Source organism: Oncorhynchus tshawytscha, linkage group LG04 (assembly GCF_018296145.1).
Source record: "Oncorhynchus tshawytscha isolate Ot180627B linkage group LG04, Otsh_v2.0, whole genome shotgun sequence".
In the NCBI taxonomy this organism is placed as follows: Eukaryota; Metazoa; Chordata; class Actinopteri; order Salmoniformes; family Salmonidae; genus Oncorhynchus; species Oncorhynchus tshawytscha.
This window is the reverse complement of record NC_056432.1, coordinates 3,977,919-3,983,909: the sequence shown is the minus strand read 5'-3', so window position 1 is coordinate 3,983,909 and position 5,991 is coordinate 3,977,919. Positions and strand designations below refer to the sequence as shown.

Sequence of the window (5,991 nt, the reverse complement as noted above, 5' to 3'; positions counted from 1 at the left end):
CCTTTAGCCTTAAACCTTAAACCTTAAACCTTTAGCCTTAAACCTTAAACCTTAAACCTTAAACCTTAAGCCTTTAGCCTTAAACCTTAAACCTTAAACATCTTGAAATCGGACGTTTGAGAAACATGAATGAACGTCTAACTTTGACCTGAGACTGTGAGAGCTAGTTTGTTGAAAAACCCCAAACTTGAATGACAAAGCTGTGAAACATTCTCCTAAATATAACCCATCAACTTATTGAACACCATTTGTGGAGATTTAATATTGAATTCAGCCTTTAACGAATTGAATAACACATTCATAAATGGCTTATAAGACTATCAAAAAGTAAATCGCAAGAAACACGTTTTTGAAGTGTTTGTCCTATATCTAGGAGATATAAGAAAGCTCAGAATATGTCAGGGTGTCTGGAGGTCTGGAGGTCTGGAGGTCTGGGTGTCTGGGGGTCTGGAGGTCTGGAGGTCTGGGGGTCTGGATGTCTGGAGGTCTGGAGGTCTGGAGGTCTGTGTGTCTGGAGGTCTGGATGTCTGGAGGTCTGGAGGTCTGGGGGTCTGGAGGTCTGGAGGTCTGGAGGTCTGGGGGTCTGGAGGTCTGGAGGTCTGGGTGTCTGTCGGTCTGGAGTCTATGTGTCTGGGTGTCTGTCGGTCTGGAGGTCTATGTGTCTGGGGGTCTATCTGTCTGGAGGTCTGGGTGTCTGTCGGTCTGGAGGTCTATGTGTCTGGGTGTCTGTCGGTCTGGAGGTCTATGTGTCTGGGAATCTGGAGGTCTATGTGTCTGGGGGTCTGGAGGTCTATGTGTCTGGGGGTCTATGTGTCTGTAGGTCTGGTTGTCTGTCGGTCTGGAGGTCTATGTGTCTGGGGGTCTATGTGTCTGGAGGTCTGGGTGTCTGTCAGTCTGGAGGTCTATGTGTCTGTCGGTCTGGAGGTCTGGGTGTCTGGGGGTCTATGTGTCTGGAGGTCTGGGTGTCTGTCGGTCTGGTGGTCTGTGTGTCTGGAGGCCTGGGTGACTGGAGGTCTGGAGGTCTGGAGGCCTGGGTAACTGGAGGTCTGGGGGTCTGGGGGTCTGGGAATCTGTTGGTCTGTCGGTCTGGAGGTCTGGGTGTCTGGGTGTCTGTGTGTCTGGGGGTCTGGGGGTCTGGGTATCTGTTGGTCTGTCGGTCTGGAGTTCTGGGTGTCTGTGTGTCTGGGGGTCTGGGTATCTGTTGGTCTGTCGGTCTGGAGGTCTGGGTGTCTGTCGGTCTGGAGGTCTGGTTGTCTGTCGGTCTGGAGGTCTGGGTGTCTGTTGGTTAGGAGGTCTGGAGGTCTGGGTGTCTGTTGGTCTGGAGGTCTGGAGGTCTGGGAGTCTGTGTGTCTGGGGGTCTGGGTATCTGTTGGTCTGGAGGTCTGGAGGTCTGGGTGTCTGTTGGTCTGGGTGTCTGGGGGTCTGGGGGTCTGGGAGTCTGGGTGTCTGGGGGTCTGGGTGTCTGGGAGTCTGGGTGTCTGAGTGTCTGTCGGTCTATGTGTCTGGGGGTCTGGGTGCCTGGGTGTCTGGGGGTCTGGGGTTCTGGGTGTCTGTCGCTCTGGAGGCCTCTTCCTTGCTGAGTGGCCTGTCAGGTTATGTCGATATTGGACTCGTTTTACTGTGGATATAGATACTTTTGTACCTGTTTCCTCCAGCATCTTCACAAGGTCCTTTGCTGTTGTTCTGGGATTGATTTGCACTTTTCGCACCAAAGTATGTTCATCTCTAGGAGACAGAAAGCTTCTCCTTCCTAAGCGGTTTGATGGCTGAGTGGTCCCATGGTGTTTATACTTGCGTATTTGTACAGATGAACGTGGTACCTTCAGGCGTTTTGAAATTGTTCACAAGGATGAACCAGACTTGTGGAGGTCTACAATTATTTAGGTCTTGGCTGATTTGTTTTGATTTTCCCATGATGTCAAGTAAAGAGGCACTGAGTTTGAAGGTAGGCCTTGAAATACATCCACAGGTACATCTCAAATTGACTCAAATTATGTAAATTAGCCTATCAGAAGCTTCTAAAGCCATGACATCATTTTCTGGAATTTTCCAAGCTGTTTAAAGGCACAGTCAACTTAGTGTATGTAAACTACTGACCCACTGGAATTGTGATACACTGAATTATAAGTGAAATAATCTATCAGTAAACAATTGTTTGAAAAATTACTTGTGTCATGCACAAAGTAGATGTCCTAATCTACTTGTCAAAACCTATAGTTTGTTAACAAGACAATCCAACCTAATTGTATGTAAACTTCCGACTTCAACTGTATATACACACACCCCTACACACACCCCTGCTGCAAGGTTTAACGCAGGCAAATTGAGGAAGGATCTTTGAAGATTGTTAATTTGTCTCGTGAAACAGCCCAAGATGCATCGTGTTAAACCTCCACCTCAATAGTATTATATTTCAATTAAGTATTATAAAGTCCTGGCCATAATCAAGACTTCTATTACATAACGAGAGAGGCAGAGAGTGAGAGAGACAGAGAGAGAGAGAGAGAGAGGGGGGGAGAGAGAGAGACAGAGAGAGAGACAGAGAGAGAGAGAGAGAGAGAGAGAGAGAGAGCGCGAGAGAGTGAGAGAGAGAGAGAGAGAGAGAGACAGAGAGAGAGACAGAGAGAGAGGAGGGGAGAGAGAGAGAGAGAGACAGAGAGAGAGACAGAGAGAGAGGAGGGGAGAGAGAGAGAGAGACAGAGAGAGAGAGAGAGAGAGAGAGGAGGGGAGAGAGAGAGACAGAGAGAGAGAGAGAGAGGGGGAGAGAGAGAGAGAGACAGAGAGAGAGAGAGAGAGAGCGAGAGAGAGAGAGCGTGAGAGAGTGAGAGAGACAGAGAGAGAGAGTGAGAGAGAGAGAGAGAGAGAGACAGAGAGAGAGAGAGCGTGAGAGAGTGAGAGAGACAGAGAGAGAGTGAGAGAGAGAGAGAGAGAGAGAGAGCGTGAGAGAGTGAGAGAGAGAGAGAGAGAGAGAGAGAGAGAGAGCGTGAGAGAGTGAGAGAGAGAGAGAGAGAGAGAGAGAGAGAGAGAGAGAGACAGAGAGAGAGAGAGAGAGAGAGAGAGAGAGAGAGAGAGAGAGAGAGAGAGAGAGAGAGAGAGAGAGGGAGAGAGAGAGCGAGAGAGAGAGAGCGTGAGAGAGTGAGAGAGAGAGAGAGAGAGAGAGAGAGAGAGAGAGAGAGAGAGAGAGAGAGAGAGAGTGAGAGAGAGAGAGTGAGAGAGAGAGAGAGAGACTGTTACGTTCCCCAGTTTATGTGTTGTAGTTTTTGTATTTGCATGTGTTTATTTCAGGAAATGGCTACCTGAAATCCCTCAAGCAGCTGATTGGTCAACTCCAGGGCTAATTGGAGAGCTGACCCCGCCCCCGGGTATCAGGACGTTTCCGTGTTGGTGTGGTGTCTACACTGCCAGGAAAAGGAGTCACATTGCTACTAGGGAACGATATCGCTGGTGGTAACGTCACTCCTGTGTTAGAGGTAGTAGACAATCCAGAAATCAGAACTACAGATGAGAAATTGGTTCAAGCATTTCCACATGTTTTTCCTGCTTGTGTGTTAACGAGGGCACAATCTCGCAAGCTAGGAGATGTGGTGGATTTGGCTAGTTCCATTTTTGAGAATGTTGAGGTAGAAGACAATGCACCGAGTATGCCTTCTGAAATGTCGACAGTTTTTCCCCCCCGTAAAAACTAAGGCAGGGGAAAACGAAATTGTGCCCCAATTACATGACATTCTTTTGTCTGTCACCCCTGAGAAGGTGATTGAATGTCAAAAAGAAGACACCAGTCTTCGCAAGTGTTTTGCTTCGGTAATTTCCATTGAGGAAGCTAAAACTAGAGAGACCGCCTACTTTATGGAAGCGGGAGTTTTGATGCGTAAATGGGCATCTCATGACACCATTAATGACTGGAGTGAAGTGTGTCAAGTGGTTGTTCCTACACCGTTCCGACAGCAGGTGCTGTCACTCGCCCATGACCAGGCGTGGTCTGGACACTTGGGGATCACAAAGACTTATAACCGGGTCCTTCGTCATTTCTTCTGGCCAGGTTTGAAGTCTGACGTGGTCCAATTTTGTAAAACATGTCACATGTCAACTCACTGGGAAAGTGAATCAAACAGTTCCACGAGCGCCACTCTGCCCGATTCCTGTGGTGGGGGAACCGTTTGAAAGAGTGATAATTGATTGTGTAGGTCCATTGCCGAAAACCAGGTCAGGTAACCAGACCTGGTTTTCGGCAATGGACCTACACAATCAATTATCACTCTTTCAAACGGTTCCCCCACCACAGGAATCGGGCAGAGTGGCGCTCGTGGAACCTACTAACAATAATGTGCAGTGCTACTCGATACCCAGAGGCTATTCCTCTCCGTACTATAACGGCTAAGACTGTGATGAAGGCACTAGTGAAGTTCTTCTCTACGTTTGGACTCCCTAAAGTAATCCAAACTGATCAGGGATCCAACTTCATGTCTAAACTGTTTTCACATGTGTTAAAGACATTGTGTATTTCCCATCAGGTCTCCAGTCCGTATCATCCAGAGAGTCAAGGGGCTCTAGAACGCTGGCATCAGACGCTGAAGGCAATGCTACGCAAGTATTGTATGGATACCAGTACTGATTGGGATGAGGGGGTGCCCTTTGTCCTATTTGCTATAAGGGAAACGATACAAGAGTCCTTAGGGTTCAGCCCTGCTGACCTTGTGTTTGGACACACCCCACGGGGTCCGCTGAAAGTTTTGAAGGAGCATATCTTATCTCCTACACCCAGTAGTGCCCCTAACAATGTGTTGGATTATGTCAGTAAGATACGGGAGAGACTGCACGCCGCATGTGCGTTAGCCCAAAAGTCTCTCTCCTCGTCTCAAAAACGCATGAAGTTGCATTATGACAAAAAGGCTGTTGGCCGTTCATTTGCACCAGGGGATCAAGTTTTAGTTTTGTTGCCAATCCCTGGCTCATCTCTGTCAGCACGTTTTTTTGGACCATATCTGGTGGAAAAGAAACTCAATGACACCAATTATGTGATAAAGACACCAGATCGAAGGCGTTCTTCCCGTGTGTCATGTTAACATGCTGAAAACATATTATGTACGTGATTCTCCCGACAGCTCCTCAGGTAAGCCGGTCCAGCCCGCCATCTCCAGTGTGGCTGCGGTGGTGCTGAAGCCTGGCTGGGACCTAGATGAGGATAAGGAGGACGGGTTGGAGTTACGACATACGTTACAGCAGTGTGAACACAACAAGTTACCCTCTCAAATGGAACATGTGGAGAACAAATCAAACTAATGATCTCATCCTGTTGATAAACAGTTTTCTCAGTGTGTTTCAGGACATTCCAAGTCGCACATCCATCTTGGAACATTACGTGGATGTGGGGAACACTGTTCCTATACGTCAGCATCCGTACCGGGTTAATGATAAGAAAAGGGAGGTAATGAAAAGTGAGGTAGCTTATTTATTACAGAATGACATGGCAAAACCCAGTAACAGCTCCTCGAGTTCCCCATGTATTCTTGTTCCTAAGCCTGACGGTACGTCCCGCTTATGTACGGACTATCGTTGCGTAAATGCAGTTACAAAGTCTGATTCTTTTCCTCTACCTCGCTTAGATGACTGTATTGATAGAATTGGCTCTGCTGCTTACGTTAGTAAGTTAGATTTGCTAAAAGGTTATTGGCAGGTGCCTCTGACCTCTCGAGCTTCTGACATACCGGCTTTTGTTACGCCAGATAACTTCGTACAATACACTGTGATGCCCTTTGGCATGTGTAATGCACCTGCTACTTTTCAGCGGCTAGTTAACATTGTGTTTGAAGATGTGCCAAATTGTACTGCTTTACCTTGACGATGTGGTGATTCATTCGTCTACTTGGTCTGATCATCTCTCCACTTTGAAAAGTGTGTTTCAGCGGTTGGAGAAGGCTTCTTTAACCCTCAATTTGGCCAAGTGTGAGTTTGGGAAGGCTACAGTGACTTACTTAGGGAAACAAGTGGGAC

At 47.6% G+C, this 5,991-nt stretch overlaps 1 pseudogene; it reads right to left on the bottom strand.

The window, feature by feature from the left end:
• Positions 1-388: 388 nt before the first annotated feature.
• LOC121846400 lies at positions 389-5,356 on the bottom strand (annotated as a pseudogene).
• Positions 5,357-5,991: the final 635 nt, after the last annotated feature.